General features: G+C 35.5%; 1 protein-coding gene across 1 annotated transcript in view; it reads right to left on the bottom strand.

The window, feature by feature from the left end:
• LOC126829269 (transforming growth factor-beta-induced protein ig-h3) overlaps positions 1 to 11,565 on the bottom strand; it is a 36,614-nt gene extending 25,049 nt beyond the window's left edge. Inside the window, exon 1 of the mRNA XM_050559038.2 lies at positions 11,303 to 11,565. The gene's annotated coding sequence lies outside the window, so the exon portion shown is untranslated. The remainder of the gene's footprint in view (positions 1 to 11,302) is intronic.
• Positions 11,566 to 22,069: the final 10,504 nt, after the last annotated feature.

Raw genomic sequence — 22,069 nt, 5'->3', positions numbered from 1 at the left:
AACAGCTACTTAATTGGTAAACAGTTACACATTGGTAAACAGTTACATAATTGGTAAACAGTTACACAATTGGTAAACAGTAAAATAATGAATAAACAGCCACACAAACGGTAACAGTTATACAAGTAGTGAACAATCATAAAGTTCGTAAACAGTTATACAATAAGTAAACATTTATGCAATTAGTGAGGCGTTATGTAATTAGTAAACAGTTATATAATGAGTAAACAGTTATATAATGAGTAAACAGTTATATAATGAGTAAACAGATACACAATTTTCACGATTGGTAAACAGTTATAAAATTGGTAAATAGTTATACAGTTAGTAAACGGTTATACGATTAGTAAACAGTTATTCAATTAGTGAACGGTTATTCAATTAGTGAGCAGTTATACAATTAGTAAACAATTATTCACTTAGACCGTTATAAAATTTTCGTAAACAATTATACAATTTTCGTAAACAATTATACAATTTTCGTAAACAATTATACAATTTTCGTGAATAATTATACAATTGTAAACAGTTATACAACGGTAAACAGTTATACAATTGTAAACAGTTATACAATGGTAAACAGTTATAAAATTGATAAACGGTTACACAATTAGTAACAGTTACACAATTATTACGTCGAGTCAAGAGATCTATTCGAGCGGCTTTTTGCCCTATGACGTCAGTCATTCTATTAACCAATCAGCGTCGGCGTTTTAAGTGGATATTAAGAAATGCAACTTTAGCTTTTATTTGCTTTCTTTTCCTGCGAATGTCTACCCACATACGATTATTTATCAACTCTTCCAGATCTTGGTTGCCTGGTCGTTCAGATAAAACGAACAGGCGTTGTGTATCCTTTTATATATTTCCACACGCGTAAAAATCTTAACATTTGGAAATCAATAAGGAGCCGACTGAAGCGCCACTCTCCGGGTAAAAGTCCCCATCCTAACATTATTGCACATATGGCCATATAAAATAATTAAAGGTGTTAGTCAAAAAAAAAAGAACAAAAAAAACCAACCATAAGCGCTGTATTAATGTGAACAAGAACCACGTTTTTTTTTAAATATAGACCACCTGTTATATTTAAAATTAACGACAACTTTTGTAACTATTTATAAACTAACTATAACTGTATGTACGATCGCAATCCTTCTAAAGTTCTATTACGTCTTTCTTGTAAAAAATTCATTTTAAATGAAGCCTGTATCAATACTGACCCGGGAGTGGACAGTGCAGTGGACACTTACGACTGACCGCTGAACCCACTCACTTGATTTGATATTTCTTGTTTATATCTTGTGTAGTTAGTCTTGTCCCTAGGTTTGTCTTATCGATTTTGTTTGTGCGTAGTATAATACAGTAACTATATTATATTACATTAACGACAACTATTGTAAAATTATTAGTATGTATGATCACCCACATTCATACAGAAACTATTACAATTGTTGTTGTACGATCACCCACATTCTATTACAATTGTTGTTGTACGATCACCCACATTCATACAGAAACTATTACAATTGTTGTTGTACGATCACCCACATTCCTACACATACTATTACAATTGTTGTTGTACGATCACCCACATTCATACAGAAATTATTACAATTGTTGTTTTACGATCACCCACATTCATACAGAAACTATTACAATTGTTGTTGTACGATCACCCACATTCATAACCTATTGTAACTTTTTGTAAGATCACCCACATACAGTAACTATATTAAAGGTTACTGATACCACAAATATGCGATAGGCTATTAGGTTTTATTTCTGGTTTCCATTTCTCAACGATATGGTTGTTTCTTTGCCTCAGAAAGATAAACCAGTATGGCGAAAACAAGGTGTAAATGTTACTGCATATACGCAATTGTTCGACTTTTAAATTTAAAAAAATTGGTTAAGTTACAATTTTGATGTTTAATCGTGTTTTTCCCACCAAATGTTGAAAATCTGGCATCTATATTATTTTTATCTTCTACGCAGAATACAAGAATATAAACAAAATATGATAAATGTTTCAAACGGATTTAATAAAACACCATGACATTGTTCCTAGAAACGGTCGTGTTAAAAACAAAGTTTATTCAGTATCTTTCCTTCATTAGTTTATTACCAAAGGATAATGGATGCCGTGGTTGTCGAGTGGTCGGGGAACTGGACTACAGTCTAAAATGTCCCATGTTCGAAGACTATGCTTATTTGATCGAATGGGGCCCCAAAAAACGCACTCCGCATTGGCGTACACGTTAAAGAAACCATTGAAAGTATGAATTTGATGAGTCCGAATAAAATTCACCTCTCTAGCATTGCACACGTGCACACGGTATTGATAAACCGCATGTTAGTCTCAATATTACCAAATTATAGTGTTGACGATAATTACCATGGTTAAAACCTTCCATAGTGCATTAAACAAAAAAATAACGGGTGGGCTCATCACGAAAGAGGCAGACAAGTTGGGAACAAGGAGTTAACTTGGTTTCCAATTATGGTATAAATCACGAATGCGAAAATGCCCAACTGCTTTCTAAGCTTCTTTATTTTTAGGAAAAATTGTTGACGTAATAGTGATAGCGAATCTACCTGGGTTGCCATGATATTGGCTGGCAACATTTCATTTCTTTTAAGTTCGGCTTAAAGAAGAACATATTCTCAGTTATTTATGCACAGATTAATGAAATCGAAACCGCACTAATGGAAATATTGTTTCTTGTTTTAAATCAAAGTTTTCGTTGTTGTTAGAGTAAATTAAAATGCCTGCTATCAATGGTTGTTTTATCCGGCAGGCGTGTACCTGAGTCGGCAGGGTCGTATTATTGTACCCTTGTCAGGAAAGTCGTATTATTGTAGAACCGGCTTGAAGAGAGTAAAATATCACAAAGAATTGAAAACATATGCATGCAGTTGATGAGTAATACATTGTACATTTCTAACATGTTTCTATAACTGCATTTGTCTTATAAAAACAAAGAAACATTTTTGCACTGTGTCATCAATAACTTCTGATCCATTAAATCCCGCCGGATGAACAAACTGTTACAAACTACGCATTTTCTACACATTTGCCCATATTAGCATTTAACCATATTCTGCGAACGTGTTTTCTATCAAAATAGAATGTTTTTACGCAGATAATGATAGAATATGTAACCGTTCAACATTGCGATATATTCGCGTGGTCGAATAATATCATTCGTCAATATGCTGTCTATAATATTAAGCATTACAGACATTTGTTCCTAATAAACGGTCTCCACCCCTCCTCCCATAAAACGTTTGAGTAATAAATGAAAACTTTAATGCGCTACATATTTCAAGGACATTCAAACCATATTCCAGTGCATGGCCGCGTTTCTTTACCATGGAAATAATAGTGCATAGAAAACAGCACTCGTTTCCAAGATGGCTCACATCGAAACCTACCCTAGTTGCATGATTTACGTTACGTGGAACCCGGTATAACCCCATTATGTATTAAATCAGGCATGCTCTAGTATGTAAATTTGACCAACATTAACAGGAGATTTCAAAACGAATCCGGGTTCATTTCACAAATATTCCTAACGGCTTAAACATGCCAGCTATATTTGACGACTGTTCTCTGACCTTATCTTGTGTTATTGGAGGATTGGAGACAATGTTAAAATAGGGTTTAACGTCCGCTTCCAAAGATATAGTTGAGACTGTAGGATAATGTTATAGTCAGTGTGTGTATATAGTCACGTGTTCTATTATGACAGGTAACAATCAGTGATGATACAGGTAACACGTGATTACAAACTTATATACGTAGATATCTGTTTATTTATACTGTAAATAATCTCATTTTATGGTGCCAGTAGTTCTGTCTTTACTTCTTCTCTCGCATCTCCAAAGGTAATATGCAAAGATAGTAAAAATACCACTCTGGTAGAAGCAGTAGAAGTACAACCAAATGGTGGAAACAAAACAACCACTGTTGGAGTAGTAGACCCAAAGGGGGTTGACAACCACTCTTAGTACCACGTCCAAAGAGTGGTAGCAAAACCAAGGGGTAGAAACACCAAAGGGTGATAGCGATAACTCTTGTAGTAACAGAATCAATGGGTGATAGCGATCATTCTTGTAGTAGCAGACCTAAGGGTGTTAACAACCACTTTTAGTTCAAGAACCAAGATGATGATAGCGATCCTTCTTGTAGTAGCAGACCCAACGGGTGTTAAAACTACCATTATTTCAAGAACCAAGATGATGATAGCGACCACTCTTGTAGTACCAGAACCAAAGGGTGGTAAGACCAGCTGTTGTAATACAAGAACGAAAGGGTGAAAGCTAAATCAATGAGTATTCACAAAACCAAGGCGTGATAAGCTCCCTCTTCCCTCTTGCACTAGCATAATCAAAGGGGGTGGTAACAGTCAGTCCTGTAAAGATCCAAAAGAGTGATAACGATCACTATTGTAGTACCAAATCCAAATGGTGATAACCAGGGACGGACTAAGCGAAAGGCCCCTGAGTGTGGCCCCGTTATTGGTCCCCATGTTTTCTAAGGTACCTTTTTTAGAAAAAAATAAAGGTTGGAATTGACAGTACAGATGTGCAGTCCCAGCATCATCTGGGTGTGACGCTTATTTGCTACTACAAGAGTTGATGGTACCACCAGGTATGGACTGAGAAGGAATTTGCAAGTATGGTAAGCTCGGAGTCAAATTGGCAATTCTTAGTGATGCAACGTATAAATTACCATGACGACGTTCTAATATTAGCAATTATCATGATACTGTTATTTCCAGACAATTCGGATAGCAATTAAATTTATTTAATACAAGTCATGTAGTTATATAGATGCACTGTAAGTCTAGACAATAAAATATGACAGTCAGTGATGCAATCTTTAACTACGTATGATATATTTGTGGACGATCGGATTTTTTGTGCCTTTAAAATGTGAAATATCAGTTGACAAGATGCATAAAGGCTTATAGCAAAGGGCAACAAAATTTGCGAGCTACGGTTACCTTGAAATATATTAAAGGTGTGATTAGGTGTTGTTGAAAAAGCAGGAACGAAAACTGTGGTGACTCATAGGTAGATGAACATAGGCGTAGGAGCCGGGGGTGGGGGGCGTTTAGAGAAAAAATATAACTAACTTATTTCTATGAGATCCACACTGCCCGAAAAGTATTTTCTCGTCTTTTTCTTGTCCACTGCATGCCCGAAAATATACCCGAAGCTCTCTTATGATATATGTATGCCCGAAAAACGGTATTGATTTCGGGCAATTTTCTCTTATGCCCCCCAGAATTACTTTGAGCTCCTGCGCCTATGTAGATGAAGAGTTGGTTTCGACATGGATTTTAAAAACTAGGGGGATAAAGAGCACGTAGATAAGTCACCAGAGAAATTTAAACCTGCTGGTCGTTATTTTAGGGATCTTTTAAACTCTTGCAAATTACAATATTGTTCATGTTGACTATCTTATTACAATATTAGTCCATTCAGTATTTACAAAAATGATTATTTTTTTGATTTCTTAATAAAATGTTAAATAACCAATTTGAGTCCATTTTAGCGTGGATCAAGCCATGAAAGGTTAAATATTGTCTGAAAAATGCATATGACGATAAGAGACTTAAAGCATGAAATTAACTTAGTGACCTTTGTAAACGAAGCTTACCTGGATTATTTAGACTGCAGTAGATAATGATATATTTCACACTATAATCAGTAATTGTTTATTTTGACTGCCAATCTGGACATTTCTAGTAAACATATAGATATGATAATAATACAGTCTTTCATAAAATGTCTAAATTTCATAAGTATTCCACTCTTGAATCGAAAATTTCACGGAACAACGTGTGATCTGCGCGGTGGACAGGTTTTCAGGAATATCCAACACTTTTCGAGGATTTCACATAGCTAACATATTATAGTTGTAAATTAAATAATTCTTGGCAAGTTTAGATAATTTAGACTTTTTGGCAAATTAAGAAGGTTTGGAAAATGTTCGAATTAATTATTCTTCTAAACCAAATCTGAACGCTGCGTTTTTTGGTTGGTACTAAACTGCGATTTATTCAAATGCAGTTGAGCTGCAGAATTGTCTGTACTTTGGGTTATTACCCCGCGTCGAACAAAATTTACGGAGGGATATCAACTGATCTCCGTCCATGCCTCTGTCTAAGTTTTGTTTCCGGAGTAGACATATATTTCATAAATTTTTCAAGATATCTTTACCAAACTTTGGACACATTTGAACCTAATATAGTTACACTGTTTGTTAATTAGGATTTAATAATTAATGTGTTCTCGTGGAAACAAATTTTATTTAATCTTTGGTATACAAAGACTCGAAATGTGTGTATTCAAACCGGAATATCTCGGATCATTTAATAATTTTAAAAGCCATAAGTCTGCTATGTGAGGAATAACAGTACATGTCAATGAAATGTTACAGTCTACCTGCACGTAGTCCTGCAATCAAAATATGCAGTTTATCCTTTAGTAAAGTAGTTTACGTTTTCTTTATTTGGTCCAAATACAATTTGCTGATACAACTGAATAGCGAGGTTGTTAGTATACGTGGTGTGTATATTAAATTGTTTAGATTATAAGCTTAGTGTTAAAATATGGTAGACAGGGTTTGTGATTACAATCTATTACAATAGATTACATTATACATGTTAATAGGCCTGAATAAAATTCTCTTATAACAAAATAAACCGAAATGGGGGGTAACGTCCTACTATTCTGAAATGAAATGGGGTTTAATGTCCTACTGTTCTGCTCCGATTGTGCTAATTAAGACGGGCACCTCCATACAGTGTGCTATGAGGGAAATTTTGCCCGGACAGCGGCGCCACGGCCTACTCTTATATCGAATTCTAACTGCCAAGGGGTCATTTACGTGTGCTCCAATGTGTACACGGGACCTCGGGTTTTCGAACCATCTAATCGACTATACGTTGTCCCCTGTTAGGCCAACTGACATGCATCACTGACAAGGGGCAACCACGTCAGAAAATCTCGATGAACTTAACGTCCTACTATTCTGTACCAACCGGAATATTGAAGACGGACATACTTCTGGGTGCATATGATGTAGGTCGGACAGCGACGTATCCGCCAACTTTTCATTGAATTACTAGGCCTACTATCAAGGGTTGTTTACACGTGACCTTGGTTTTTCCCGCGATCCGATCGACAATAAACTGTTCCTTGCCAGCCCCCGCCCCCGGTCAGATCTAAATATTAAGGTCAACTGCACATTTCGTCAATGTCGAGAAAGCACGTGATGTTGACGAGATTGTGGGTTAGGGTTAGATCTAGGGTTGGGGTTAGGGTGACCTTTGACCAAATCGGTAGTTGGCCTTCATATTTAGACCTAACCCTAAACAAATCAAGCAAATTATACAAGGTCAATTTATACCAGAAATTGCTGACATGTATTTTAAAGTTGATTCACGTCGACCGTGATGCTAGATGCTAGAACAATATGCGAATTATGGCCTTAATATTTAGACCTTCCTCCCGTTGTGTGTTAGTGTTTGGGGTTATAGTGTGCCTGGTTGATATGCATAGCACCGGAGTGTATATTAGGTTTATGTAACCCTACAGTAAAAAACATGGCCATTTGACTTTTACAGTTTCTATTGATTTCAATCCCAGAATATTGGCCGTGAATCAGGTAACACCCACTTAAAGAGATTATCTAGCCTACACCTGGTTTTTCTTTGAAGTTCTAAATTACGAATTTAGCCACTAATCTGAGTCGCGATTTGTTCATGTCATGAAAATGTGATTGCCTTTCTGTCAAGTTTCCTCTTTAAATGATGCACTTTACACCTTTTGCATCGTATAAATTAAACACATCTTTACAAATTTAACAATCTTCAATTCGAAGTTCAGTAACCCTTTTCCATACGCAATTGTGCGCCATATGTACTGCACCATGTCATTGAGTTAAGTGTTTACCGATGCATTCTGTGAGAACTAAATTTGCCTATTGCACATCTTCATGTTCTCATCAAATGTGATATAAATTATCAGTTAGACATTTATTCACATGACAAACCCATAAACAACCCTCTATACTACAGGGTGGTTGTGATTTTCAACGGGTTGAAACACGATTGCCTTATAAAAATTTAATTTAAAAATGCATAATCGACACTTTGTTTATAATTGGATATTCGAGGCCAAATTTATCGAAATACAATGTAATATATTACATTTTCATTATCTAGTTTTGAACTATCATAGTGAGAATTGTTAGCTCTTTATCTAAATCTTACATAATGTATCTTTAACTATAACATGATGTAGTTGATACGCACAGCACCGTGTAAGTTAAAAAAACGTTTTAGAAATTTAAAAGTTTATGAAATGCTCGTAAATAAAATATTCATAAACTGTATACTGCACACCGTCTTTCATTCAAACCTCGATATTACTGACACCTGCACAGCACAGCATGACAAATTTTACTTTCATATATAATGTATATACGTTTTTTTAGTTTACAAAATTTGAGCTGTCACATGGGAACAGAAAGGCCCTTATTTTATCACTGTGTGATTTTTCAAAAGTTGTTTTCTTTTTTATCTTTCCTGCTTGTCATATCTACTTCACTCCGTCGTTGAATCCAACAAGATGGCTGTCTACGTTTCTACGAAAAATAGAAATCAAGGGTTGACAAGGACGTTGATTAAAATAATGCCTGATAAATGGGAGAGGGTGATATATGCCAAGCCTGTTATCTAATCCTATTCTTAATAAAATAAAATATAGTTTTAAAAAGGTGTTGATCTCAATGCTGTCCAAATTTATCTCCCCAATTCGTGTCCGTCTAACTAAGTACCGTAAGATATTATTTTTCTAAATATATTTTCCAATGGATGGTTATATATTTAGGTTCTTGTGTTATTTCTTTAGGCTTAGTTAAATTTGAACAACCTTTATAAAAGAGATTTAAACAGCCAAAAATCACCCATTTTGCTATGAATAATGTTTTAATTCGTTGTGTTGAATCTAAAACGAGTGTCGGTGAGAAGATTTCCATTATGGTGAGATAAAGAAAACGCATTGAAATGAAACAGGAATTAAAATACAAATTTCACTCCATTTTTACACTTAAAATCGGAGGACTAAAGATTAGTGAGTGAGAGAGAGAGAGAGAGAGAGAGAGAGACATGTATTTTGATATTGCTTACCCCCGCCGCCTCCCACCCACTCCGTTTAGTACCATCCAAATTTGATCGTTTGTCAAGGTTAAGTAAATTTCTTATTGTGTGCTGGATAGTGTGGCAGGTTGATCTCGGCGTCGTTACATATTATGTGGTGGTATCCCACATTTGCATATCAAAGATAGTGTTGTGCGTGAGATGCTATGTAGAAAGCGTGATGGACAAATCAGATGCGGCAGAGAGCAAATGTAAAATGTAATGAGTGAAATGTAAAACCCCAGCATTTTCCAATAAAACATTTGACGTTTGTACATTGTACTTTGTACATACACCATACCCCACACCCTTTCAACGAAGCAGGACAACAGCCAAGTGTATCTGTCGTAACATCGTAACAGCCAAACGTCATTCGACAAAAGGGAATAAATTTCAAATGTTTGCCAAACTAAATTTCTAGGTGTTTGGTATCTAGGATTATGTTGTGAATCTAAAAACCACATGTTGTCTTCATGCGCTGAGATTATATATGTAGTTGGTGAGATTGTATATCTAATTCATCATTCTGTAATCTATGAAGTATCTAGAACCTTCACTTAAAGTCATTGAATAATATCAAACAATTCGTACCTGCCTTTTTTAAATAGCATAATCCATTGTATGTGACGCCAGCATACTTACGATATCATTATATGTCAATTTTGAGATCAGTGGTAGTCGGGGGGTCAAGGTACTCGACTCGAATCACGGAGTAGGCCGAGTAGGGGGGGGGGGGGTAGAGTGGTCAGGTCGAGAATAACCCAGATATATTTTACAAGCCCGGTTCACTCATAACGAAACATGACAATTATATGGAATACAAGTTATTTCAGCGACGTTTCGACGAGGGTTCTCCCGTCTTTATCAAGCAAATAATGACAACCATAGTGCAATGAAGATATATATATATACAAAATATGGGACAATATGGTTCACTCGTGTCAGTAGAGCTGACAAAGAAGTGTTTTGTGGAACCAAACCCCTATGTCAATCCCAGTAAACATGAAGGTACATGTTGAAGAACCATTGGCAGTTGCAGGTTGATGAAAATTAGAAGAGAACGACACAGTCCGGCAAAATACCCCTTACCAAGAATTGTATGCTAGATTTGACGGGGCGTTAAACTCTGTTTTATCTTATTCGTCTGGCGTTTTACTTTTCAAGAAACTAGAGGGCCCGTCTAAACAAATATCCTGCGGTCGCCAGTGAGAAAACCTATGAATGAGCTGCCCTTGTACACAAATTAAACTCAAAGAAGTTCAAAGGAGAGTCGAATTAAATGTATTATTGATTTCCCTTGTAACGACAATTACGTACGTGTATTGTATGTTGTCATGTATCTGCATACCTCCAGTGGCGGACACGGGATATTTTCTACGGGAGGCCGGCGGGTTCTACTCCAAGAATATGTTAAAAAAATCGGTACGTAAGTGGTGATTTGTGACCCATATCAACCCCACCCCAACACGCCAACCAACACAAAGCTTAATCAATGTACACGTTTTATAGAAAAGAATAATAAGAGCGCTGTCTATACTACGGTCCTACCACTACACATTAATAATCCAACCCTTCATTTTTACGAATCTATTTACATTACAATTATATTTACACATGCATTCTCTGCTATCTATATTGTCAATCATGTCTTAAATAATCTCTCAGGCGTAGTTAGTCTAATCTGGATATAGTCGAAAGGTATGGGATTTAACATAATATTTCTACCAGGTTGAGACTAACGAAATGGAATTGGGTTTAACGTCCTATTTTTCTGCTCCAGTCGAGCTAATAAAAGGTGGCACACGCCATGGAATATGGTGCGAGGATATCTAAACTACACGTCTAGAAGCTGTTTCTTGCTAGTCTCTCGTCATGCACCAAACCTGAAAATCCCGAGAAACTTTCCCGACCAACACCACCTGGTTAGTGAGCCAGCGTCTTACTCACTGGACTACATTAGATTTGTATTTTAGTCTCAAAGGGTCTGTTCGGCCAATGTTCGGAATCGAACATGGATATTTTAAGCCGGGCTTTCAGTTTCCTAAATTTGTATTCTAAAGTATGAACGTACAAAATCAGCTTACCTTGAAATTGTTGATAAAAGAACCTACATAAAACAATACGGTAATTCCACGTGTTCCTTTACATTTGTCGATGTTTTATATGTCGTCTGCTACTGATTATCACTGTCCACTTATCAATCATTGCACGTCCGCACCAATATAACGTATAGATACTAATTATGGTATCACCAGCAAAACGTGTGCTGGTAAATATAGGGGTAGTCTAACACAATACGATATTCAGTAGATGAATATATAGAGTTCTATTAGCGATGATAACTCGGCCAGTGATAGTGTGAATATAATGCGTTATTTACTTGTTTCCCTGTCTAAGGGTGCGGTCCATCAGTTGGACTAGTCTATTCGTTCAATTGCTATTATTAATGGGGTACTGAACATTATTTATTTGTCAGTTTTAATGTATATGCATATTCCAATGGTGAGCTAGATATCAATTTGAAACAAATGCATAACTATAGCATTAAGCATAATTGATTAAGGGGAATGTAGTATGAAGCATAACCGAAAAACTTGCCAAATAATAACATCGAGAAAAACAGGGCTCTTTTAGCTAAATCTGCAGATTTTATAGATACGGGGCCGAAATAAAACGATGTTCTATCCATGCGAATACTTAATATTCAATTATAGACTACATGTCCGTAATAAACCATCCAACTGGATATCATATAACGTTTGGTGTGCCACAGGGCTCAATGCTTGGAGCCATTATATTACCAATATACAACTGAGTCGTAAAGACGTATGAAATGAACAGATTGTCTTGCTTGGAACAAATATATTATTAGTATATATACAAAAAAAAGAATGGCATGCCACAGGGATCTGCACTTGGGCCCATGTAATTCATAATACACACAAAAGACATACACAAACAGTATTACCACACTGAATGTTTTATATAAGTACTGATAGGTCAAATCGATGTTTTATTTCGTCTAGACTTTCCTATCAATGTATCACATTGATAAGCGTAATTTAAGTATATAATTCTCGGAATGCGCCATTTACTATTCTGACTAAATGGTTTCCATGTGATCTATCTGAGCTGTGGGTCGAGGTATGTTTAAACCTCAAATATTGTTTGGGAAGACATCCCTATGATCTTCATCAAACGGAAATCCATTATGCATAAGCTATCATCTGGCAACTGTTATTCTAAGACATATGATTAATAATTACAATCAATTAAAGATGCATTATGTAAGATTTAGATAAAGAGCTGACAGTTTTCGTTATAATAGTTTAAAAATATATAATGAAAAAGGACTATATTGAAAATTTCTGTCAAAATACTTCATTCGAGCGAAGTTATGAACGTTTAAAAGAATAATAAATGAAGTCTCGATTATCCATTTTTAAATTAAATTATTAAACGGTGACCGTGTTTCAATCCGTTCAAAATCACAACCACCATCCGATGCTTTAGTGATTTAGTGAGTTGTTCATTATGTGGACTTGAGACAACAAATCATCTACTTATAAGGTTCGGCTGATATTGAATCGGGGGGGGGGGGGAGTGGCCGAATGGTTAAGACGTGCGAGTTGGATCAGAAGGTCTGTCATTGAGTCAAGTGGCGTGGTTTTGATTCCCTGCTTGTACGTGACAAGGAGTAGGGTCGCCTGTCCAACCTCGTGGGTTTTCTCTCTCTCTCCGATATTAAATCCAAGTTCATTCCATTTCATTCGATTCATAATAAGGCTTTCAATTTGTTCACAGGGGTCGAAGTCTAGATTTCATGCAGATTATATAAGATGTTACTGTTTTTAAATTTTTATGTTCTAAGTGCACATCATGTGTGCTGTTTTAAATGAGATATATAAATATACCATTTGTTTATTGCCAGAGTATAAAGGTTATGTTTATTGGCGGTAAAAGATAAAAAGAAGATGAAAGGGGCCGTCAGGGAGAGTGCAATAGGTATATAGTGTATATGTTAGAACAGCTATTACTTATTGTCGATTTACTTGGCATTAAACACAATAAGACGCTGAAATAACTAAAACAATGCACCAGTGGTTCCCGTTACGATCAGAATGTGTTTTGATTTGTACAAGAATGTCTTTTACTCTCCAAATAAACGTGTAATGAGGATACATAAACCTCGGCTCTTCCTGTGTTCTTCTATCAATAAATATGTGAGTCAATGACCAGGAAAAAATACTGTTAACAATAATATTCAAATAACAAAATTTCCTGATAGTACTTTCAGAGCCGATACGTGTAGAACTCTTTGTGGGGTTTGGGGGACGCGTTGCGGTGGCTGGGGTCAGCGGTTCAAATGATATAATTGCTTTCCTGTAAGTGTTAAGGTCACAATTAACAATAATATTCAAATAACCAAATCTCTTTAATTAGGAGATTTTTTTCCGGTCAGTAATATCCATTTGCGTTGATTTCATAAGAAAGGAAATAAAATATGGATAATGTTGTACGCCATATCTATTTATCGCATGTCTGTTCGGTATGTAAACAGTTTATCAAGTGTAGGCCATGCCGGCATTACGCCCCTTTGTCAAAATTTTAATTATCCATGATATTTTGAATTGTATATGAAATCATTTTACTGTTGGATATGTGTATTTTCATGTGGACGTATATTGTCGTCGCTCCTGTCCGTCCGTTCACATTTTGTAGTTTGTGGACACTCTAGAGGTCACAACCTTTATCAGATTTTGATGAAATTAATTAAAGATTTCCTTTCGATATTGGCCAGTGGCGTGGTGACCCATGATTTTGCATGAGGAACAAGATCCCGTCCTCCCCCCCCCCTTCCCAGTGCCACCGGGTTATGTTGGGCTGTGTGGAACATGCTAGAGTCGATTTGTAGCATATCCGACCCACGGTATATGAAGAGTCCAGGGAAAGAACGATCTAAGTCACATTTTTGTCTTTTCGCATAAAAGGCAAAACAGACTTTTGGACGAGAATGCTTGACGCGAACAGAACAACGAGTGGGTTTAATTACAACTTCAAAATGGTGTTTAATACGAATCATAATTACCAGCACAACAACTGACTTCCACTTTTCAGCCAAATTAAGGTCAAATAAAGGGTACGATGGACGTATTTGTCCGGGAGGCCATTTCAGAAGGGCCTTGATTCGATGTGACTCCGATCGTTTTTACCTGAAATTGAGTGTTCCACAGAAAGCTTATACAATTTCCTATCAGATGGCGCCATTAACTGGGGATCGTTGAAAAGGTGACTTAGATCTTTCCTCCCCGGGGCTCTTCATATGTTTGATACTGGTTAAGCATTATGATTATAATGTTGAAAACCACATTGAAACCGCGCGATTTTTACCATTTGCGAGGGGGCGTAAAAACTCAAGGGGCTCAAAACTCAAAACCATGACGCAAAGCGCGTCCTTGCGTCTCACTTAGCCCCAGATATTGGCGCATATCGGACCATAACTTCTTGGATTTTGACCCCTTGTTGCAATCGCCTTTTTAGCTTGTGGACCGTCTAGAGGTGACAATTTTTATCCAGTTTTGATGAAACTTAAAATGTATGTTTATATCCCAAAGATCTATGTTCCTGATACTGAAGCGTATTGGAAAGTGACTTACTAGATTATGGCCCCTTATCGTACGAAAATCGCTCTTTTAGATTTTTCTCTGCCCATCGCTTGCAAAATGTGGGCGCATCTTGCACGGTAACCGCCTGTTTCAATACCTAGGACACTAAGGACAAAAAATGCCTATAATTTGATGAGTCAAGTGATATAAACTTAAATAATAAACGCACTATACACCGCCAAATAAAACTAACTGCGAACAGATATTATCGTCATATTTTGTGAAGCAATTTTTACGAACATTATCGATGACCGTTGGAAACGATTGAGATCAGTGCTCGGATATTTCTATCTCTAATCATAACCAGGTAGCTCCCATTTTATCTGTGTGTCCGAAACGTCCGTCCACCATCTTAAACACATGTTCCTCGTAGTGTTTGGTTTGATTTATTCAACTATTCCACGGTTGTTCGGTGAGTAAGTCCATGGTTCGGTCCGGGTTTGATCCCAGTATTGTCCGAGAAGGTTTCACGGGATTTTTCAGTGTGGTTTGAGTATACTGTGAGGGGCAGCGGCGTTTACATGCATCACGTAACCCTTTAATCAAATTTACACCCCCATTAGAGATATTGCAAGAATTCATGATTTCAGAAGTTTATATAGTTTATGATAATATGATTTGAGAGAAGTTTATGTAGTTTACGATAATATGATTTTTTCCTCCCGGTTGTTTTAAACGCCCGCGAACGGTCATAACCTTCCATCAACGCAACTTTCAAGTATGTATCTACGCCTTTCATGTCTAGAGGGCTCTAGTCACGTCTTTGATTAGGATATCACTCAAAATAAAAGATAATATTATTGAGAATTTTATTTAGACATATTGTTTTTATGGACAGCTTGCAATAATATGGTAGGTCAACCAACGGGTCAACGTTCTGTAGAATTAAAGTTAAAGATATTCTTAAAGGTATTCTAAAAAGTTGTTCTTTTCGTCTTGGTAAAATAAATGGAGAAGTTTGAAAATACACATTCCAGGAGTGACAATACTATTCTTTTTCTACGCATAGACGATAACATGGTCATCTTATGGCTAAATCTATTTGTTAAAGCCAGCTCAATTTCGTCAAGGTTGCTGAGATGTAATTAAGGTTAGTGCACGTGATTGTTGGCGAGATTGTTGGTTAGGGCTAAGGTAAGCATTGGGCTAGGTTTCAGGGTTAGGTTTGGGATTAGCGTTAGCCCTGTTTACATCTCGTGACCTATGACGAATATTTGAGCTGGCTTTATCTTTTAGAACCAACCTTCATCTTACAGGTGTTACTTCCGGTATCCTCAGCAAAAATCATCTCTGACTTTTGCTTTACCAAGTTCCCGATGCCAAGAGCTTTGTAGGTTTAAACGTCTATGTATACACTACCCTTGTCAAGCGAGGACCTGGATGTCGTCTATTTCTCGGCTATGCTGGGATCAGAATAGACTTGAACCATTTTTGGACTGATTTCAGAGATTCATTTATCCCAAAAACGTGGTTTGCAAAGGGTATTAAAATGAGTGGCTTGAAGAAGGGGGATAATTGGACATCCTAAACAACCGATCAAAATGGTCGTGTTATTTCGATTAGACAGAAAAGAATAATAACTATTGATTAGCCTGGTTTTAAAGTGTGTGAGGTGATATTTGGTGAGGATGTCTGGTCTATGATCCTAAGAGGAACGACTTTGATTCTTCGGCGCCACGCAACCCACCCGTACTTGAAATCAGAAATTGCTGACATGCATTAAAGTTGATTCACATGGCCGGTGATGCTAGAACAATATGCGATTTATTTATTGTAGAGGAGGGCGGTGTCATTTATATCACAGCTCGTTTCTGACATTAACTGATCTCTCTGGGTCGATCTGACTCCTTAATGTTGGTGGAGGGAGAGCTAGAATGTCTGGTGTCGGCTACTGCTTCGTCTACACTGTTAAAAACCAGAAACAAAAGTACAACACTATTTCTTAATTTCATTTGCTTTGTTCGCCCAGGTGCAAAACACGTCCATCATTATTATCGAGCGACAGTTTGGGTCTGTATTTGGAAGCTTCGGTTACTTAGTAGATAGATACGGCACCTCTTCCCTCGGCCACTGTTATATGTGTTTCGAGATGACGTTTGGGGCTATACATAGTTATATATGGCAATAACTAAGCAAAATCTATCATAGTTCTTTTCAAAGCCCGGATTTAATTTCTACAACCAATCATGTCTTTTAGCAAGTAAACGAAACGCGTTCGCAAAGTAAATCCAAGGAACCAATCGCAGCTAAAATAAAATAACAGATTTATCGCAACATTTTAGCGACGTCCTCGTATCTAATAGGCAGATGGCTTGTCAGACAGATTCAGTGATTAGTGGGCGGGGAGGGGAAAGGGCCCTATGGATAGTAAATTAACTGTTATATTTTTAGTGTGAAGAAATTATGTTTTGTCTAAAAGTGGAGAAAAGAGCCCTTGCGTAGTAAATTTACTGTTGTATTTTTAGTGTGAATAAAGGATGTTTTCGCTAAAGGTGGTTGTGATCTCTGTCGATTACTATAAAAATAAATATAAAGCCGACAAGTATTGTGTTAAATATCAGTCTATTTATATCCCGTGTAAATAAACGTCGTTATCTACATGTCTATATGCATGCTCATCATCAGTTTTTGACTTGATATAAAGAACCAATATATACTACACACATTATTAAATAGACACCCCCCCCCCACCCGGCCCGGGCACCGCATGCCTGATACTTATAGACTTAGTTTAAAATAATCCAAATCTTATCTCTTAAATACCCTTCATCTTTCTTTACAGCAGTCTTTCAGAACATTTTTGATTCAGCTAACTTTAGGGTGGGATCTACTATGAAACCAATGAAGCCCAAGCATTAGAGTTCCTAGTCCCTGACGATTATCTAACTTTAGGTACCTTCCCATCTTCGCTATATATTGTCGGTTTGATCCTAAACATAAAAGTTGAATAATCATCCCCACGTAACAAAATACTTTAGTTTACCAATTATTACATGGTTTATCATTTCAATGTAATAATATTAGAATTATGGCTTGAACTGCAACCCCAAATAGCGTGGAAAGGGCTGGCTGTGTTCAGAAAAGAAAACTTTCTAAAGCATCTTGTAATCTTAAATGTTATAATAGTTCAGAATTTGCTGTCGATGTATAAATTTCAGAAACAGAAGCAAAATCAGGGTGGATAAACCAATATTTCATCTGGTTTTTACTTAAAGAAAGACAGATTGAAGATAAAGATGGTATCCTCGCCGTGATAGAATCAGATTTGAATGTACATAAATAAAATGTAGAGTTTGAATTACACATGAAAAACAATTTATTTTTATACAACTTATGAAAATGTTCTTGAGAGAATAATAGCTAAATATATACCAAACATCTGTCGTTAAAGAAGGGCGAATGGTCCTCTTCCAGTGACATTTTTATGTTCCTTTCCGCTCCCTCCCGCCCAAAACCTTCTACATCTGCGCTTAAAGATATATTATGCAAGAGCTATATCTGCCTATTGGAGGTCTTTGTTTTGGACTGAAATGTTATATAAATTAATAATTAGTCATTTATTCACATGACACGCCCATAGTCAACTCAGTGGGTTGAAATACGATCGCCATTTAATAAATGATAATAATAAAGTAATTTGAAATTGTTAATAATAATCATTTTTCATTATCTATTTCAACGACCGGCCCTTTATTTAAATGTTACATAATATATCTTTAATTATCTATTTATTGATATAAAGGTTTAAAATAAACACATAAACATTACTTGAAATAAGCTAGATGAAAGATGGACCATATTACGATAGTGTCGAAAAAAATAGTAAATAAAATTAATAATTTCGTGGCATCTTCAGATGGCTAGACTGTAGATTTCCCTAGGAAGTTAAAACTTATAACAAGAAAGGGTCAATAACTCTGCCAATACTTTTATTACTACGTGTATTTTAATTTTAAAATGGTGTATAAATGTTTAATAAATTTACTTTTCCATTTAGCTCGAAAGTAACATAAATCAATGTGTAATCCGCGGTAAATTTTATTAATCCGGCCATTACAGTAGCTTGCAGCAAATAACTGCGTATACCAGTAAAATCTTTCAAAGGTGATTACAAGTATCAAAATTGGCACAAATACTCCTTTTAAAAATAAACAAATCTATTAGTCATTCAAAAATCTAAGATGGCGGTCATGTTAAAGATGGTCACATTTTCCGGCAACAAAATAACATTTTGTGCTATAAACTCATGCCCAGTTGTCCTATTTGATACATTTTGGAATCACCTTGAGGACATCTTGTATGTTATTAACTTTTCATTCTCTTTGAATTGAATTTTAAAATAAGTAAATGAATAAAAAATAATCAATACTTTGATTCACATTTATTTCCTTTTTATCATATTATTATTTGAAAGGCGAGAACCGCAAATCTAGCTAATCCACACCGGTTATCCGCCCTTGAAAAAGATTCGTTATTGTTTAAATTTCTGTTTAGACGCGATTGGAGGGTGTGGGTTTTTGGGGTTTTTTTTTAAAAATACTCTTTGTCAGTGCGCAAAATAACGCAGCATAACTAGCGCCAAAGTAAAAATGATATGTTATTCATATAAATGAAAAGAAAAAAGCATACGAAAGTTACGCTGCATGTCTACAAATAGCTCCGCTTGAGAATAGAGACAAAGCTAATTGACGAACGGCTTTAGGCGAAAACAAATAAGTATACTCCGAGTATTTATTCTGCTTCCATTTAATGTTTTTTTTAGTCTATGTGTGTGTGTAAAATGTAAAACGTATTAGAACCACATTACAATATTTTAGTATACTATGGAGGTCATTCAGGGTATAGATCTATTCTCAAAGTAGATAGTACTCTGTGTGCAGAATGAAATAAAAAAGGTGGAGAAATATTAAGTTTTTAGCATGACCGGAAATAAATTTATCTAAATAGTAATTACCCAAATCCTCTTAAAGATATCATCATAGTGCAAGTCATTTCCTTTAAACTCTGCAGTATAATAATAATTCGTGTTAATGTCAAGTGGCGTAATTATTTTCTACAGACAACTCCCTTAGCTTCCCTGAATCTAATGTAATAAATATTTCATTAAGAAAGGGCGTTTGTTTGTCATTTTATGAATTAATTTTTCAAGAATTTATTTTAAAATCTGGTCTCCATAAAATGTTATTATTAAATTTGTTTCCCAAAGGGAAAGAAATACGTGCGATTTAAAGATGATTTATCACTTTCAGCAAGAAAAAATGTAGTTAATTTCATGTTGGCCTAATATTCAATAAAACCGAAAACCCATATCCTATTACATGTAATAAATTATTGGAAATAGAAAGTTCTTATGTTAGAAAATTGTTTATCTGATACTATGTCTACAAATTCTGGCGTTCCGCAAGGTTCGATACTTGGTCCTCTGCTTTTTTTGATTTATATAAATGATGTATCAGATCAACTTAAAGGTTTAACGAGATTATTTGCTGATGACACAACGCTATGTTCTTCGTCAACAGATTTACCGAATGTTGAAGCTGAATTGAATTATGATTTAAACCAGTTGTGTGTCTGGGCAAATAAATGGCTAATATCATTTAATCCTGAAAAAACTGAACTAATGATTTTCACTAACAAAAATGTTATGTTTCCATTAAATATTAAATTTCAAAGCACATACTTACATACGGTTTCTTTTCATAAACATCCAAGATGACCTTAAATGGAACTATCATATTGAATCTATAATATAAAGAAAAGCGTCTTTTTAACTTAACCATTTACGTAGAGCTAAATTTCAACTTTCACAATCCAATTTAAATAAATTATATAAATGTTATATCTTACCAATTCTTGAGTATGCCTGCGAAGTATGGGATAACTGTTCAAATTATAACTCAGAAAAACTTGAAAAATTGCAGCTTAAAGCTGCCCGCACGGTAACTGGTTGCACTATTTATGCATCTCGTGAATCGCTTTATTTTGAAACTGCATGGACTAAATTACATGATCGCAGAAGGATAAGAGGATTGTGCTTACTACATAAGCTTCACACTGATCCGCAGTGAATATTTGCTTGGCCGCGACAATCACTGATAAGGATGACATTGATGCGGCTTAATGAGCTAGAAATATTAACCTTTTTTCCTGCGACAAATTAAATTCTAAAACATTTTTTGTATATATTGAAAAAATAAATAAAGGCGTTTGACGTATTTGTAGGTAAAAATTATTTCCGATTTAGTGTAAATGGGTATTAAATTGACTAAAATGCAGCATTCTCTCCGAAGCAGTTATGTCTTATGTAAACAATGCACGCGCCATTCAGCCAATGATTCACACCGCGTGCTGTGACAGCACGTGTTAAGGCAGTCATCTATGACAGAGATATTATACGAGACTCGTAATTCTCTGTGAAACAGATTGCATAAGCTTATTCACAAAACAGGACCGTCTTATCTTCAAGACATAATAAGTTATCATAGCAATAGGTATAATCTTAGAAACTGTAATGATCTAAAAGTACCACTTGTTCGTTTTAACTGTAACAAAGAACTCATTTTTTCCTAAAACCATTCAACAATTCAATAGTTTACATCCGGGTTTAAAATCCACTCTATCTTTTAAAACCAATATAAAGACTAACGTCAAACCTCCAAAATTATGAAACATCGGCAATAGAAAATTATCCATTTACCATAATCGTATACGTCATACCTGTAGTGGTCTAAATTATGATCTTAATAAATCAAACATCGTTCAAAATCCATACTGTAAATGCGATTATAAAAGCATTGAAAATTCATTTCACTACTTCTTTGATTGCTCAAAATATGTGTTACAACGCCATCACTTACTTGATAAACTTGGCTTTATAGGCCATATACCACGACCTGAGTTGCATAAAATTTATTTAGATGGTTCTACTCTATTTCCTAAATCTTTTAATATTCATATTTTTCTCACCGTACAAAATTACATTAAAGAAACGAAAAGATTCACATGTAATCTGTAGCTATTATTGTAATTCTCCAGTGGTTTATCACTGTTAATACTCATTGAGCATGTAATGAAATTGTTATCCTAAGGTAGCATGTATATATGTATATAACTATGTATTAAATTAAATTTCAGTGGCAATTTGAAATATTTTAGATTATACTGGTAGAAGATTGGTAAATTGTA

Source organism: Patella vulgata, chromosome 8, assembly GCF_932274485.2.
Source record: "Patella vulgata chromosome 8, xgPatVulg1.2, whole genome shotgun sequence".
Lineage (NCBI taxonomy): Eukaryota > Metazoa > Mollusca > Gastropoda > Patellidae > Patella > Patella vulgata.
This window is presented reverse-complemented; position numbering and strand designations above follow the sequence as displayed.